General features: G+C 41.1%; 1 protein-coding gene across 2 annotated transcripts in view; it reads right to left on the bottom strand.

Annotated features, from left to right (window-relative positions):
• FAR2 (fatty acyl-CoA reductase 2) overlaps positions 1 to 8,785 on the bottom strand; it is a 126,200-nt gene extending 117,415 nt beyond the window's left edge. For both annotated transcript variants that reach the window (XM_026033234.1, XM_026033236.1), the window contains exon 1: positions 8,689 to 8,785. The gene's annotated coding sequence lies outside the window, so the exon portion shown is untranslated. The remainder of the gene's footprint in view (positions 1 to 8,688) is intronic.
• Between the last annotated feature and the right edge of the window lie 7,713 nt (positions 8,786 to 16,498).

Below are 16,498 nucleotides of genomic sequence, written 5' to 3'. Positions count from 1 at the left end.
TGAGCACGAAATAAAAGCAAAAGTATAGGTAGACATAGAGCTAAGACAAAAGTCTCCAGTTGTATGCAGAACTCCAAGCTTTTCCTACTGAACTGAAAGGTTTGATCACTGGATCCATGTGCAAAAGGAGTAACAAACAAGATCCCTTCCTCTCTGCCTCTCTCTTCTCTCCTCCCTCTTTCCCTCCCAGTTGCACTCTGTCTCTCTCTGCGTCTCCTCATTCTTCACTCCCTCTTTCCTCTCCACTTCTCTCCTTCTCTGCACCCTGCTGCCCCCCTCTCCATCCATCCCCTCCCCTTGCTACACCTCTCTCCTCTGCCTCTTCTCTGCCTCTCTCATTTTGCCTCCCTCTCTTACCTTTCCCCTGCTTGCTGCTGCTTTTCCCCACCTCTCCCTCTCCTTCCCTCCCCACCTCTCTCTCCATTTTTCCCTTTCCCTCTCTGCTCCTTCCTCCCTCTCTTCCTCCCTCTCCCTGTTGTCACCCTCTCCATTGGCCAATCTTTTTCTCCCTCTCTTCATCTCTTCCTCTCTGCCTTCCTGCATCTCCCTCCTTCCCCTCTGGCACTCTCTTTCCCTCCCCCTTCCTGCTGTGCTCCCTTACTCTCCACCACACTCCCTCCCTATTCCCCTATGCTACTCACCCTCTTCCTCTGCAGCTCTCTCCCTCTCCCCCTGACTCTCTTTTCCTCTCTCCCCCTCCTCTTGCCTCTCTTTCTCCCTCTTTCTCTCTGTTCTCTCTCTTCCCTCTGACTCTCCTTCTCTGCCATTCTGCCTCACTCTCTGCTGCTCTCCCACCCTCTCGCTCTGCCCCTTTCACTCTCACACCCGCACTCTCTCAAGACAGCACAGCTACAGTCCTCCGACTGAACTATGAACATGTTATGCAGGAATTTCAGAACTATGTTAGTTCTTAAAGTTCTTAAAGAACTACGTTAGTACATAAAGAGGAATATTTATAGTACTAATGTCAGATAAGATTGTGTGTTTGTGAATAGGCAATGACAGGTGGTAAAAACAGATGGTTTTGTAAAGATTCGCTGCAGTCTCTCTGCTCCCACTGTTCTACTGGCTCTGAATAATACTGGCACAGAAAGTCTTTGCCAACCTCTTCTGCCTTGCCACACTGAAGAAAACCAGCAACAGCTGATCTCATTGGCTTCCCCGAGCCTGGACAAGTTCCGTAAAGCTTATTTTCTTGTGTTCTTCACCACACCTCCAAACTGCTTCTGCAACACAGCTCAAGGCCAAACCATTCATACAGACTAGCTAGCTATGTGACAATCTAGCAGAAGTCACATGAGCAGAAGGTTTGTGCTCATGGTCCCCATTGAAACAAGGACAGAGTTCATGTGTTTGGCAATATAGAACTGAGGATATTCACTACCCATCAGGACTATTTTGCTTCCAGGCACCATGTCTGAACACATCATGTATGACCACACTTATAGAAGCTCTCTAAGAGTGAGAATCACTGGGTTCTGCAACACTGATCTTAGACCCAACAGCTGAATTAGCCTACAGCTGTGCTGGAAACAAGAAACTCCTGTATCTCAAATCCTTGGTGAAAAATGAAGCAATGCTTCATCTCAGATGCTTCTGCAAGCTAAAAGACAACACAGTCCTCCATAACTGAGCAGACTATCACGCACTGAATGACCTTATGCCATTAGTGATAGTGTGATACTGTGCTGGGGAAACTTTCACAAATGGGGAGTAACCTTGTATGATTAGTCATAGAGTGATATTGCTGTGGGGAGCAAAGATAAGAGGTCTACAGTTATTTACAGAAAATTTCAAAACAGCAACTAGGCCAGTATTCAAAATGAGAGAAGTAACTGAAAAGTAATTTTCCAAGCAATTGTTATATGACTGAAGATACTAAATCTATGCATCATGCAGCCACATACACATGCAACAAAGTGATAAGATAACATCTCTGTAGGATGGCATGCTCAAAAAAAAAATAGTTTTATTGTGCTCAAATGCTTGATTTCAGACCCCTTTTCTACCTTACCTAGTAATCATTAGTCAAACCTCAAATCACCAAAGCAGTGTCAACTGCTGCAGCTACAATTTTCTCAATGTTATTATGACTTGTGCTTAAGGGGCAAAGTCTCAGTGTTTATTTTAAAACTGTACTAGCCTGCATGTCAGCAACAACTGCAACAGGATACAAAAGTATTCAGAGGCTGCCATACTGTAGCAGCACACCACAGTTAAGCACCACTCATAATTCTCATTTGGGATATCATAGTTATCTCTGAAAATGACTCAAATTCATATACCACCAATGAATTATTAAATGATAGCACCTTTGGCTACTACCAAACCAATTCATATATTCTATTGTTAACTCCATGGTATTCTCAGTTTAAAGAACATTTTAGAACACCACTGTGCTTTTCTAATACTCATATATTTTGTGAATAACATTAGAATCCTTCTTACTGAAATTACTAAGGTGTATCATTAAGCTCCCCAAAGGTTGGCACCTTTTCATATTTACAATCTCTGCTCTTTGAATTTTTTCAAAGCTAGATCTGTTTGATTTAATGTCAATAAATGATTGAACAGCTTTGGACATCTTTGCCTTATAGTCCATACGTAACATTGTTTACAAAACTGCAGTCATTTTACACTTTCACCCTATTAAGGACATTTCTGAAGGAATATTCCTTGACAGTATCATTCAGTAGCGTTCACCATGGTGTATTTATATTCACTATCTCATGAATGAAACTGTATAGCTCACCAATAATTGCTGATTCTTGTCTCTAAGAAAAGGCTTTCCTGAAACACTGGATGCAAAATAAATCCACTTTCTTTACAGAACCAGCAGCGAGATCAGAGAACCTTTCTGTCCTTCATTAAACCATTTCTATAGTTTTTTTCATGAAGATCAAACAAAAAGGGAATTTGTCCTGGCCAAATGGTTCCAGTTTTATATAACATAACAGATAGTTGTGAAAACAGAGTTTCCAGTAAAGACAAGTACAAACCATTCAAAGCTGAAAATGCAAACTTAGGTTTGTAGTCTACATTTGGTATAACACAGCATTGCCATTCATCTTGGAACACAATAAGATAAATAAGCCCTTCTTATTCAATACTTGATTACTGGCCAGATTCCAAAGGTGAGAGAGCAATAAGGGAAACGGGAAGAACACACATGATGTAACCTGCTGGCACTATGGATCTGGCACTATCACATGCTGACACTATGGATCTGACCTTGGATAAGGCAACGCTAAACCACTACTTTAGAAAGCAAATTTTAAGCATCCAGGTTTGTGACCAGTACTGCCATTCTTACATGCCATTCTTACACCAGTCACTAATTTTTACAGTTGTTTTATTAACTTGTACAAGAAAATTTGCTGCTTCTCAGAAAATGTATGGATGGCAGATACAGGCATAACTGATTAAAAATTAAATTTAGTATGAGGAAATGTCACCTGCATAGCTGCTCAAAAGCTACTCTCAGAAAGCAGAAAATAATAAGAGTTAAAAACAATAGGATATTCTTCTGGCACAGTGTAGTTTCTTCTGTGAGTATGGGTGGAAGAGCTAAGGTCCATGCAGTTTGTAATTGCTGGCACCTGTCCAAGAATAGGACATGCAAAGAGAAACATGCACACAGTCAACTCTTACAAAAAGACCTAAATATAAGCTTAGAACTTGAATATGATTATAATCAAATTACAGAGGTTTTTTTTTTTTTTTTTGCAATATTTCAATACTGCTTCATGCTCTACATGCTCTAATGAAAACAAATGAAGCCAAAGATTTGTGGGAGAAGAACATTCCAGTTTCCATTAATTACCAAAAGCATATTGACTATATGCCTACACATAAGAGCTTACTATTAACTATTTTAGTTTGTAAAGACTTAATATGCCATAATTTTGACACTATGATCTGTACCAGTATAACACTGAAAACCATTTTCTAAAGGAATTTTTAAAACACTATTTTAGCAGAAATTAAAAACTAAAGCCCAGGATAAAATTTCCACTTCAGATGGTGTTAAAAATAAGACTTATGGGCTTATCATTCAAAATTAAAATGAGAAGCAGAAAATACAACAAAAGACAATTTTGATAATATTATTAATTATATATAATATAAATACATACATATTTTAATAGAATAATGTTTTAATTTAAACTCCATAGTAATAGCCAATGTAACAACTTTTGCCAGATGTAGCTGCATACCAGGGGGGCTGAGATGCTGCAGTGCATGGCAACCCACATTGGCATGAGTCATAGGGACTGATTCACTAAAGTCAGGAGACTTCACAAGGAAGATCAGAATCAAGAAATACTTCTCCATGACTGCTTCCTATGGTTCTGATCATCCCATGCTGAAAAAAATATTGTTGATATCATTATAGCACCAAAGAACTCACACCATGAATTGGGGTCATACCAGTAAAGGATATCTGCAAATACAGAACAAAAATGAATACAGAAAAAAATGGACTACATCTTAAATAATTTGCAATTTAAATAGAGGACAAACGGTTGTGGAGGCAAGAAGAGTGGTGGTGAGAGTGGAAATTGGGTCAGTGGCAGAAATGATGCAAAAGCCAAATTCAGAGCTCCACATCCTGAGTACAGAGAAACTCTTTTTAGCACACAAGAATAAGGTCCAACCACATTCAAGAATCCAGATATTTAAAATAATCTTTTGTCCTTCAAGTTTCCTCTATCACAAGCTTGAAGGGTAGATTTGCACTGGACTGGCATATTGCATTGTCAGGGTCTGTCTTCACAGAGAAAGATAGACAGGTATCTCTCCTCACACTCCAAAATGACCAGATATAAGTCAAATCCAATCTGGAATCTACGCAGAAGTTTTAACATAGCTTTGCGCCAGAGCTTGTTATACTGCAGTTCCATGATTTTTTTAATCTGGCAAAAACGGGACTCCTATTGAGAGCAATGAAGATTGGCCTACTCTTCCCCAACTGCAAATCTCTGCTGGCTGCCTACTGCATTTTAGTCATGCACTGAGTAGGACTCAGGAACTCATCCAAATGAAAACGAAGCCAACAACAACAAAAGTGGATTTGCATTTGGCCACAAATGGTAGTACCAGCATAAGTGAGAGATCAGTAACGTGTACCAGGGGTGAAGAAGACATGCTGACCCTTTGGCAGTACCCCACAGTTATGTCAAATTAAAATGACCACTGAATCACACCCTTTGCTTTGCTGAGAGGCAAGTTGTGGTAGCTAAAGGAGAGCATCACACTCATAAAGATGAACAGTTCCCAGACAAGAAGTGCCATTGTGCAACAGTTTTTTATGCTAGGAGAGTAAACACACCTCGGTCAACACTCATTTTTTGGTATATCTGCAGGTGCTTAACTCTTCCTATGATCTACGGCACATAAGAAAATAGCAATTCTGTTGGACAGCACTGCACATTCAAGCTTCCATTTTTAAAATCTCGTTTATGGATCTACAGTCTTTTCAGATCTGACTTTCCAGAGACTCAGTATGACCTTGGGAACCTTCTCAGAAGTGCATTGGGCTTAGTTGATAAAATTCAACTTAGAAGTACTAGGGAATAAGAGTGTTCTAATTTTAAACAGTAGTAACGGGATAATAATGCAGATACAGAATAGAAGTAACATTATTCCCTGCAGCAATTATCCCCAATGTTTACCTATACAACAAAAACAAACAACATGGCATAAAAAAGAGGCATCATCCTTAGATGAGTCAAGCATCAGATGCTAGAGTATTTCGAACTTCACTGTCTCATCCTTCACTGCCCTTCAGCTTCTATGAACTACTCAGATCTATGGTATCACCAAGCAAAATGGTCCTTCTTCCTTTTTACATTTTAAGACAGATACATTTTTCTCCTTCCCTATGCCCTCATTTATCTGTCCCTTATATAGATCAAAATTAATTGCCACTGGAGAACGGAATATGCAAGTTAACCAGAATTAGCAGCTTCATACGTGGGTGGAGACACCATCCCTGGCAGTATTCAAGCAATGTGTAGATGAGGCACGAGGCACTTAGTGACATGGTTTAGCAGGTATACTGTTGAAAGGCTTACAGCTGGACTCGATAATCTTGAATGTTTTTTCCAACCATAATGATTCTATGATAAAAGGGGAAAAAAAAAAAAAAAGCTTCTTGTAATGACATTCAAAAGTTTCAGAGTGACCATTTGAAGCAAGTATCTATGCTCTGCCACAGAAGTGGAATCAGTACTAGGAGAAAGGATGCTGAAGGTACTAGCTGCTCATTCATGCTCCTCTACTGCATCATGCTGACAAAATGTCAATCCCTGCCCCTCCATATTCTGCATTTCCTGCTGTGTTTCTTCTGCCCTGTTACATGTTTTCTATACCAGCACAACCACCCACATGTGCAGTGAACCACATCACGGAACCAGAGGGAAAGCACAGGAAGTTTATCAGTCAAAGCTGTCTCTATAGCAGAGTCTGCAACAGGCCAACCCCTACTGTCAATCCCTTTTATGTCACTCCCTCCCTAGACCCTTCTTTTTCATCTGATATGCTAATGTTTTTATTTACTCAGCTTTTTATTACATGCTCTTCAAGACTGTTAACCGCTATTTTAAAATTTCCCCACCACTAACCTAAGATAGCCTTAACAGGGATTACAGAGAGTTTAAAGTCAAAGTTGTAGAAATCAGGGATTTGCAGCTTCATTACAATATCAGATGCACTCTTGAACATCCCCTAAATATAGTAAAAGGTTGGCCTAATTATGCTATTGCTTCATGTTTAATTCAAGTGTCTTTGAGTGACTGTATCTTCCTCCCTCTTCTTCCTTCCCCCTCCCCCAAAGTCTTCCACCTTGAACACCAGTGTACTGAAGTTCGCTGTGATTTTAGTCAAGGTAAGACAAGGTAAGACAAGGTAAGAGCCTAACACTTCTGTAACCCCATTCTCCTTCTCACCTCCACTCCAAAAAAAACACAAAGGAAAAGCTTTTTTTCTTTTACAAAAACTGTAGTAAGTTTTGACAACATGCTTATACAAGGCAAAGAGACTGCATTAGTTCTGTACATTAGGTACTGAATTATAACAGAGGGATTTTACCACTCCTCTAAAGCAACCATCTTTAAACTACGTGGTTACTTTCCAAAGAATAAGACAGTGTATATTATAGAGTCATGAACAGAAAATAGAACTTATGTTCTCCTGTTCAAGAACACAGTTTCAGGATACCACAGGTACACAGGAAACAGTGACACTTTTTTATGGTAGACGCAGATGAAAACAAACTCTAGGCTGTCAAACTGAACTGCAATCAACTTCTTATCAAGTGGAGACGAAGGTTCCCAGGACACAAACACAGGCAGACAATAGAGCTCTAATGCAACGCACCAAAAACTCTGGCTTTAGAATTAAAAGCTTTTGAACAGCTAAGTGCTTTATCACATCTTTGGGACCACCTAACATTTCAGTTTTACAATTAATTTTAAAACACATTCAAGAGAAACCCAAGTTAGAGCAGATACAGATTTGGGGAATATTTTCCTAGTCAAATAATTACCCTTAGAGAAACCAAAATTGCAGTCCAAAAGATGTGAAACTAATCTTTTGATCTGTTGATTATGGTGCAACATTTCTGAGTGAAGCATCTCCCATTTAGTTTCATTGCTTCCTACTGCAAGATAATGGTCTGTCATTGGTTATTTATCACTTTTCTCTATCTATATCCTTAAAAGGCTTTGAGGCAAACACACAAAAGCAAATTATCCTGTGTAACAACATTACTGTAAAGGACTACACAAGACACAATAAGGTCAGATGCCTCTAATTTCCAGAAAATGAAGAGTTTCATAGGATCCTATAGGAAATATTTGGGACAAATCTTTGTGGTGCCATGTGGGTGGGCAGCAGCAGTATTTAGCAATTTCCTCTTTATAATGAGATGTATGAAACAGCAGCAAGTCTCAGAATATGAACTCTTCTCATGTAATGAAAACCACACCTATGCCAAACACTACACTTGTTTTTTATATATGGGCCTGATAGGAAGACGTAAAGGGCCTTAGAAGCATCTCAGCACTCCCAATTTTTGGATAACACCACACTCAAATATCCCCTAGCCACAGCAAACCCTGTTGGTGCGATCAGGGCTCATAACAGCCCTCTCTTCATTCATAAGCTTGCTCTTCAAGTTGAACTTTTCCAAGGAGAAGCCGACGTGTGCAGCACGGCCGGAGCTGCCACTGTCCGTGGGCACGGCCCGGGACACCGCCTGGCAGACCCGGGGACGGGCGCAGGCAGGAGTGGAGTGCAGGCCCTGGGGCCCGGGGCAGCCCGGGGCTGGGAGGCTCGGCCCGCGGGGCTCGGCAGCTGCTCGGGTCTGGCCCCGCGGGGCACGGGCCACGGCCGCCTCCAGGTAGCGCCGCGTCCCGCTGCCCGCCAGACACTCGGCCACGCTGGGTCGGGTCCTGCGGCCGCCACAGCGATTCGGGCTCGGCCCAGTCCAGTGCACGGGCTCGGTCTCCCCAGGACGCATTCAGCCGTGGCGGCCCGGCCGCCCCCCACTTCCCCTGCTGCCTTTCTCGCTCCTCCAAGCAACATCATCATCCCTCCATAGCGTTCCCCGCCCTCCCTTCCTCTCCGCCTCCCTCCCCCCGCCTCACACTTTTTTTTTTGCTTCTCCCCCCAGCAGGCTGTTACCTTTAATTACCGCTTTTCCGACCAGCTTCTGTCTGCAGACCGCTTCCCCCTCCTCCCCTCGCACGCAAGCAACTCCCAGCAAAGAAAGGGAGGAAAGGAAAAGAAAAAAAAATACAAACCTCTCCTCCCCTTCTGGGTTTTATACTATATATCCGGCCAGGGGAGGAGCGGCGCCTTTGCTCTGCCTTCCCCTTCGCTGCCTCTCGCACGGCTGCGGCTGCGGTCGCGCCCGCCCGCCCGCGGCGGATGCCCGCAGGCTCAGGCCGCCCAGGCGCCCCTTCTCCAGCTAAACTGAAAGCCCTGCCAGCGCAGGAGCCGAGGGGCCGCGAAGGCGAAGCGGGGCCGCAGCAGAGGCGCCATCCCCGGCGCGGTTCGCTTCGATTCGGTTCAGCCCCGCGCCCGCCGCCCGCGCCGCAGCCGCTGCGTGCGCCGCTGCCGCAGGGCACCCACACATGCGGCAGCAGCAGCGCTCGCAGGAGATCACAAGGAGAGACAAGAAGACGACCGCTGCCTCTTCCCTCGCTGCTGCCGCCACCACCGCAGGGCCTCCCGCTCCTTACCGGGCGGACGGGGCTGCTCCGCGCTGCGCGCTCCGCGGCGCCCGCCTCGTCCCCGCCGCTTTGGCAGCGCCTCCCCGCGCCCCTTTCCCGGCCTCCCCGCGGCTGCCGCTGCTGGTGCCGGCAGAGGCAGGAGGCGGCGGGCGAGCGCGTGGCCGGGCGCCGCGCCGTGCCGCAGCCCCTGCGCGCCTCCGCGCGGGCAGAGCGGGAGCGCGCTGCTGGCCCACGGCGCGCTACATGGGCAGTGTCCCTGTCGTGTGCCCCCTCCTTGCCCCCGCCCCCGTGATGATTTTGCATCCATCCCTTTTCCCTCTCCACCTTAGAATCGAATTCCTCTTTGTGCTTAAAAAGAAAATCAGGAAGAATGTTATACGGGAAATACAGTTCTAAAATCAAAATACTAAGTTAGCTACAGAATTTGTGTTGCAAGCATTAAGAAGAAGCATAAAGACAACAACAGACCTACCTAGCCTTTGCCAAAGATATTTTCTCCCTTTGGCTGTAGAAGATATGCTGTACTCCGCAAGATTTTTTCAACCCAGAATGTGAACCAGCAAGAAATTGCACTTTTATATCTCATATGACACTTGCAGTATGTACAAACATTATTTAATTTTCAAGGTCGTATTTATCTAATTATTGCCTTCAATTTATGTGTGTGAATGGGTGAATAGAGAGAGAGGTTAGGTAAATAGCCCATTGATTACTCAATTGGTATCATAGCCATCATCAAGGCTCCAAACACAAAAGGATTAGGTACTACACCCAGAATTGCAGTTCTCAGGCCCCTAACCTCATTGCTGCATAATCCTAGTGATGCTTGTAGGCTAGAGGTTCCAGCTGTTTCCAAATGAAAAATCCCTGAGCATGGCTATTCCCACACCTGGACATTATTAGTTCAAGCCTAGCACTAGCTGAAGTCCATGAAGCAGGTAAACCTTCACATGTCTCACTTGATTCAGATTAGTATTCTTAAAGTACATGTAGTGTGACTTCTGGTGTGACACTGTTCTTAGAATCTTATGTTCAGTTCACAGCACAATCTAGTCCATAAAATGTCCAAGTTGCCTGTGTTGCAATGTCTATGTCAGCAGCTCTGCACGCTATACCTAACAAAGCTGAAGTAGTGCTATCTAAGTTTGGTCAGGTATGTAAAGGATATAAGGAGACTCTGAAACCTCCCTGGGCAGCCTGTACCAGTGCTCTGGCACCCTTGCAAGTAAAACTTTTTTCTCATATGGAGATGAAACTTCTTGTGTTTTAATTTATAGCCATTACCCCTTGTCCTGTCACTGGCCATCACCAAGAAGAGTTTGGCTCCATCCTCTTTACATTCTCCCCTCAGGTACTTGTACATGGTGATAAGATCCCCTCTCAATCTTCTCTTCTCCAGGCTAAACAGGCCCAGCTCACTTAGTCTTTCCTCACAGGAGAGATGCTCCAGTCCCTTAATCATCTTTCTTGCCCTCTACAGGACGCTCTCTAGAAGTCCCACGTCCCTCCTATACCGGGGAGCCAGAACTGCACTCTAGATGTAGCCTCATCAAAGCTGAGTAGAGAGGCAGGATCCCCTCCCTTGACATTCTGGAAACACTCCTCCTCATATAGGCCAGGATTCCATTGGCATCTCCCAGGGGAGTAGAACCTGTCTTCAGTTTCACCTTTTATCTATATCTCTTAGGAAACAAGTTAGAGGTTCATCTATCTGAGATGTAGTAGGAAGAAACCTGCAATAAACAAAACACACAAAATGGTTCTTCTCCAAGGTCATTTGCAAAAAAGAACTGATGATTGCTAAGAAAATTTGAGGAAACGAGCTTTTGGTTGCCTATATCTTGAGCAATGTTCTCTGCTTTTGGCAGACTAACTTTTGTCAGATTGGCCTAGCTTCTATCTAAACTGAAAAAGTCATACTGGAACTACTCAACTGGAATTGAGGGTAACGGCTTGGTACCAAAATGGGAAACAAGTAGAGAAAGATGTGGACTAATAAAGTCAGGAGTGGCTTTGATCAAAGACGGGGACTTACTTAACTGAAAAATAGCCATAAGGAGAGTTTTTAGCAAGCATGTAACTGGAGAGAACTGTAGCATTATTATATGGAAAGTAGGCAGAACATTTCAAAGCGCATTTGCAAGAACTGATGTTGATCAGGAAACATGGCAAGAGGGCAAAAGACAATCCCATCAACAAACCTATAGAAATCTCTTTGTGCTGTTTGGAAAAAGCAAGCTGACTTGAGGTGCAGCTCCTGACTAAAGATCAATTAAAGATCAATTAAATACATTAAAGAGTTCATGCATGGAGTTCATGCTTTCCAGAAATAATAAGAAAAAATGACTTGGTCAAGGGGATAAAATTATTAAAGCAGTGCCAAACTGAAAGACTACCCTTTGAATTGATTAACAGAAGGTGGTATTGTACCTGTGAAATGTGTCAGAGGGTACAGGAAGACTAGAGGCTTAACTGGAAGCAAAAAAAAAAAAAAAAACCCCAACATTTTTAGTGGCTGAAGACAGACATCACAACACCTTAGGAAAAGCAGACACCCCCCCCCCCCCTAAGATTACTCCACCCTCAGGGACAAGGGAGAGAGATTAGCTTTCATTCTTCTTTCTTAAGCAGTCTTAATTCCATCATTAATTACACTGCCTGAGCTGGAGAAAGAACTGTTGCAAGCCTGGCTCTTTCAGTGCATATCGCAAGGATGAGGCACCAATGAAAGAGCGAGAAGCTTCCAGAACTGCCAGGCTGTGGAAAACTCTTTTTTTTGTAGCTTTTTACGTGTTGTTCATAATACTAAGTCTTACATTCTAACAAAAAATACCTCCTAGGCAGAAGCTAAGGTTTGAAATGGCCTGCTAAAGATAGTCCACAACCGAACTTATACTGTAAACAATATAAAGGCATACAAGTATGAAAATTCAACTTTACATCAAACTATCATCAAAAGTATTTCATGCAAAACTGCTTAAGAAAAGCTGTCTAACAATGTCTGACCAAGAACCAGCACAACATTACCTTCACTTCCTTTGACAGCATGCCGTAACCTTATTTCTAATGCATTAGCTAGGGTTAGAAGAGCAAGGTGAAAGTGTTGGCTCTGAAACACCTAACTTTCACTGGGACACTGCATCTTTGGTGTATGATGAACTAAAGAACTTATTAATTGCTTCTTAGAAATTAGAGAAGGTCTGACCTCATGGTCAGTATTATTTCTTTCACGATTGCACACCTGTACCATATGCAGTAATAACGCCTTTTTTAATCTGTGACCAAACCTAACTCAATGTCACATTTAAGCATATGCCCTGGCACACACATTACCTTGTGAAAACTTTGTCTTTTTTTGCCTTTGCATGCCAAATTCATGCGGACAATTAGACACAAAAAGTTTTGTTTTGGGTAATATATTGTGCTAGCTTATCATTTCAAAATGAACTGCACTTCATAATAAATTGCACCTTTTTTTTTCTTTTTTTTTAAAGGTTCAACAATACAAAATTTCTCCTTAAAAACACAAATGCCCCAACCTTCCTCCTTTTGCCCAAACTCCAGTTGTTCTTCAGGCTTCTTTTACGCAGCTTATTGTTAAGAAGTTGGAATGCCAACAAAGACTTAGAAACACTAAAACAAGGAAACACATTCAGTAATTACTTAAATATATAACAACAGTAATTACTTAAATATATAACAATATATAACTGATGTTAATTTATAGGAGCTGAATGGAGCGCTTGACTATTTGTTGCTTTTTGTAGAAAGAAAAAAAGGTTGAATGCAATTTCTTAAGAGATTAATTTGTAGTTATGTGAATGACCTAATTGCTCTTTTTTCTATAGGATATCTTAGTCTTAATAATAATAATAAATTTCATAACAGCAAGCCAATTTAAAACCTATGACACATTGTCTATTCCAGTACCTTTCTAAAAATGAAGTACTGAAGAACCACACTGTTGTTAAAATAGCAATAAACATCAATGACAGTATATCTGGTACCCATGCTTGGTTACAAGCATGAGGTCACATGGTCAGCAAGTTCATTGCTTGCTAGTTAGTAGATTGGGAAATTCTGGTTTCAACCCAAATCTAGCAAGCAGGATAATGAAGATATTATTACGTATCCCTCCAAATAACACACCAAGAAAAAAAAACCTTTTTACTCTCCTTGGCATGTGCTGTTAGCAAAGGCTTGCGGAGCCAGTATCAGTGTCTAGTCAAAGTACATCCCATAAGGCATGTAAGACAACTCAGAAAGGTGGGGATTAGATCATGTTGCCAATCTCTTCTTGTTTATCAAATGCACACAGCTCATCTTGTTGCTGTTCTCACTGCATTTGTGACACAACCCTTTTAGTAAGAAGGGCGCCCACACAACTCAAGTTTCACAGTCTGTCTAAAACAACCTTCACTCTTTCTCCGAGCCAAAGACAACAAGCAAAGTCCCTCTCCCTCCCTGTCCCCCCTCCAAAAAAAAAAAGGCCACATAGTTAACATACTTTAAATATTTCTGACTTTATGCTTGCTTGAGGAAACAAGTTGTATTGGAATAATGAATACATCAGCCATTAGAAGGAATGATTCATAAAATTTGTGAGAAATTACTTTATTAAGAGGACAGTGCTCTTAGCATGCATAATTCTGTGGACTCTCTTTTAGCTAAAAAGACTTGTTAATACTATTAAATCTGACACAATTAGTACCAATTCTAAAATATTCTTTGGGATAAATCAATGCCTGAATATTTATGTAATCTAATTTTGCCTTGTTTTCATTGAAATATGATTTCCCTGTTGAATTGTCTCTCTTGTTGTGTCAACTTGTTTGACAATAAGTATGATTCTACATTCTATACAAGAGATAGCTTGGAGGTGAACTGAAGAAATTGTCTATTTGAAGAGGATTAGGAAAATAACATACTCCAATTAATATAATTTTCAAGGATCCTGAGGATGAATAACAGGTGTCATATTTATAGTCTATAATAAATCTGCCATATTTATTTCAGAAAGGTTTCAAAGTAGTCTGTAATCCGTTACTTACAAGGAAAAAAGTATTTTTGGAAGCTGGGAAGAAAAGGATGTAAATTAAAATTTCCCTGAAAATCAGGTAAATTGACTGACTTGAGGTCAGATGCCTCAAGTTTATCCAATAGTTGCTTCTAGAAAGAGGCATTTTGTCCACCTTTCCTTTATTGCTAGGATGAATGACTGGCTCAGTATTTATTTATTTCTCTATTTATTTATTTTTACCTCATATTCCCAAGAGTAGAAAGAATCCTTTTTATCAGGAAATATTGGTGACTATGGGGGAGAGAGAACAATATTAGAAAGAAGGGAGAAAAGGATGGGAGACTCACCCTAAGAAAAAGTGAATAAATTTTATTGACACCAAGTTAGTCCGACAAATCTTTTCAATAAGCTAAGGACAAGGCAATTCTGAAGGCAACATGCAACAAGATGAGTAGCCTTTAACACTTCCAAGTTTCAGAAAACAGTACAGAGAAACTGATGAGCATAAATCATTATTCAAGCAGTAGGGCAATACTTAGACTTGTTTCTGAATTTCATTTCTTAACATACCAGACCTTTGAGCTCTGGCATTGATATAGTAACACAATATTGACTCCATTTTATCTTTCCTCTGGATGAACAAAGAATGTTTTCCCTAATGTGAGATGCTTCAGCATTTACACAATCTTGTCAGACAATATCTCTGCCATGCAGTTTCATAATAGAAATACTTAGCGAACTGAAAGGACAATGTATGGGGAGTCTGTGGACACCTTACAAGTGTCATTCAGTGAAAGGACACCATTTGGAGAGGAAAAGAAGCAAATACAGAGTTGCTGAAATGTGCCACTGCTTCAGAGCAATGTGTTTATGTTCTGTTTTTCAAGCAAATTGTTTATCTGATTTCCAACCAAGCAGCAATGAGTGTATCTGTTAGAGTTTGTAGGACAGGATGTAAATTTAGCTGGCCAGAGATGTTAGAATATAGCCAAGCACAGAAGAAGCTGGGTAAGACCTCAGTAAATGGATGTAAAATTATTTCCAAATATTAGACAGAATTAGAGGGTATATTATTTGAACACTGATATTAGACATGGTAGGTGAGTTTATGAATAAATATTTGTATTGGCCTACCAAAAAAAGTTTCCAGGCTCCTCATAACCTCCATAAAGGCACATTTGCTGATGTGTTATATATACACATTCACAGTGCTTCATCAACTACATAGTTCTAGGACTGCTTCCTTTGCAGTGTTGTAGTATCTCCTATGATGATCTATATTGAAGTCTCATAAAGACACACCTGAAAGAAAGATTATCTGAGTAACTCTGGTTTTCACCTGCTGCAGGGAATATATACTACTTCAGAGAAGAACAGAGTGGGACATAAATTCTGGAGATCCTTAAAAGTTCATTTGTTTTATTTTTCCTTTCATCATAGTAACACTTTAAGCTAAGAAGGTACACTATGGTATATCATCATTTGTAGGACTGAACAAAGAAACAAATGTTAAAGATGTCCATCATTCTTCACATTAACAGTGTGTTCTTTCCAAGTGTTAGTGGTACTAAGAGAATTTTCTTTTGTCAAAATGGAAAAAAAAACAGTTTATGCATTTTCCTTTTTCTGCAAACACATACACACAGAATGTGGCACACCAAGATTTCAGAATTCCCTTCCAGTAAAGAGGGGCCTTATTGTTAAGGCCACATTTAGAATACTCAAAGGATTAAGAAAGAAGTATACATACCTTAAGTTAAGAAGAAGCTGGCCCTTGAAACACTATAAAACATTATTATTTTATTTTTGTTTTTAGGATGTAAAATAGGTGACCATAAAGTTCCAAGCTCCTATTTCTCCTCTTCAGGGTTGTGCATTTATTTTGAAACTGTAGTACTGACTATAATAAAGCTCCTCAGAGTGTGTATCAAGATCTCAAATAGAGTTGTTCCATATATACCAAGCAGATGCTGATTGGTTTGGGAAACAATTGCAAGCCATCTGAAGTCTTGTGGAACCATAAACAAGGAACATCATGAGAATGATACAAAATCAAAACAACTGCAACTTCCTCTAGAGAGGACCACAAACACTTTGAAACACCAGAAAACTCATGCTACAGGTTCTCAAAATTGAGCTTTGTACATCAATTAGTTTTTGGCTTTTAATTTAATTAAAAGATAAGCTTTCTTTGGCTCTTTACCAGATACCAGCGTTCCTCTGAATTCTTGCCAGTGAA

Source organism: Nothoprocta perdicaria, unplaced genomic scaffold (genome assembly GCF_003342845.1).
Source record: "Nothoprocta perdicaria isolate Ctin4 unplaced genomic scaffold, notPer1 scaffold_126, whole genome shotgun sequence".
NCBI lineage: Eukaryota > Metazoa > Chordata > Aves > Tinamiformes > Tinamidae > Nothoprocta > Nothoprocta perdicaria.
The sequence above is the reverse complement of the archived record's forward strand: the minus strand, read 5'-3'. Positions and strand labels throughout refer to the sequence as shown.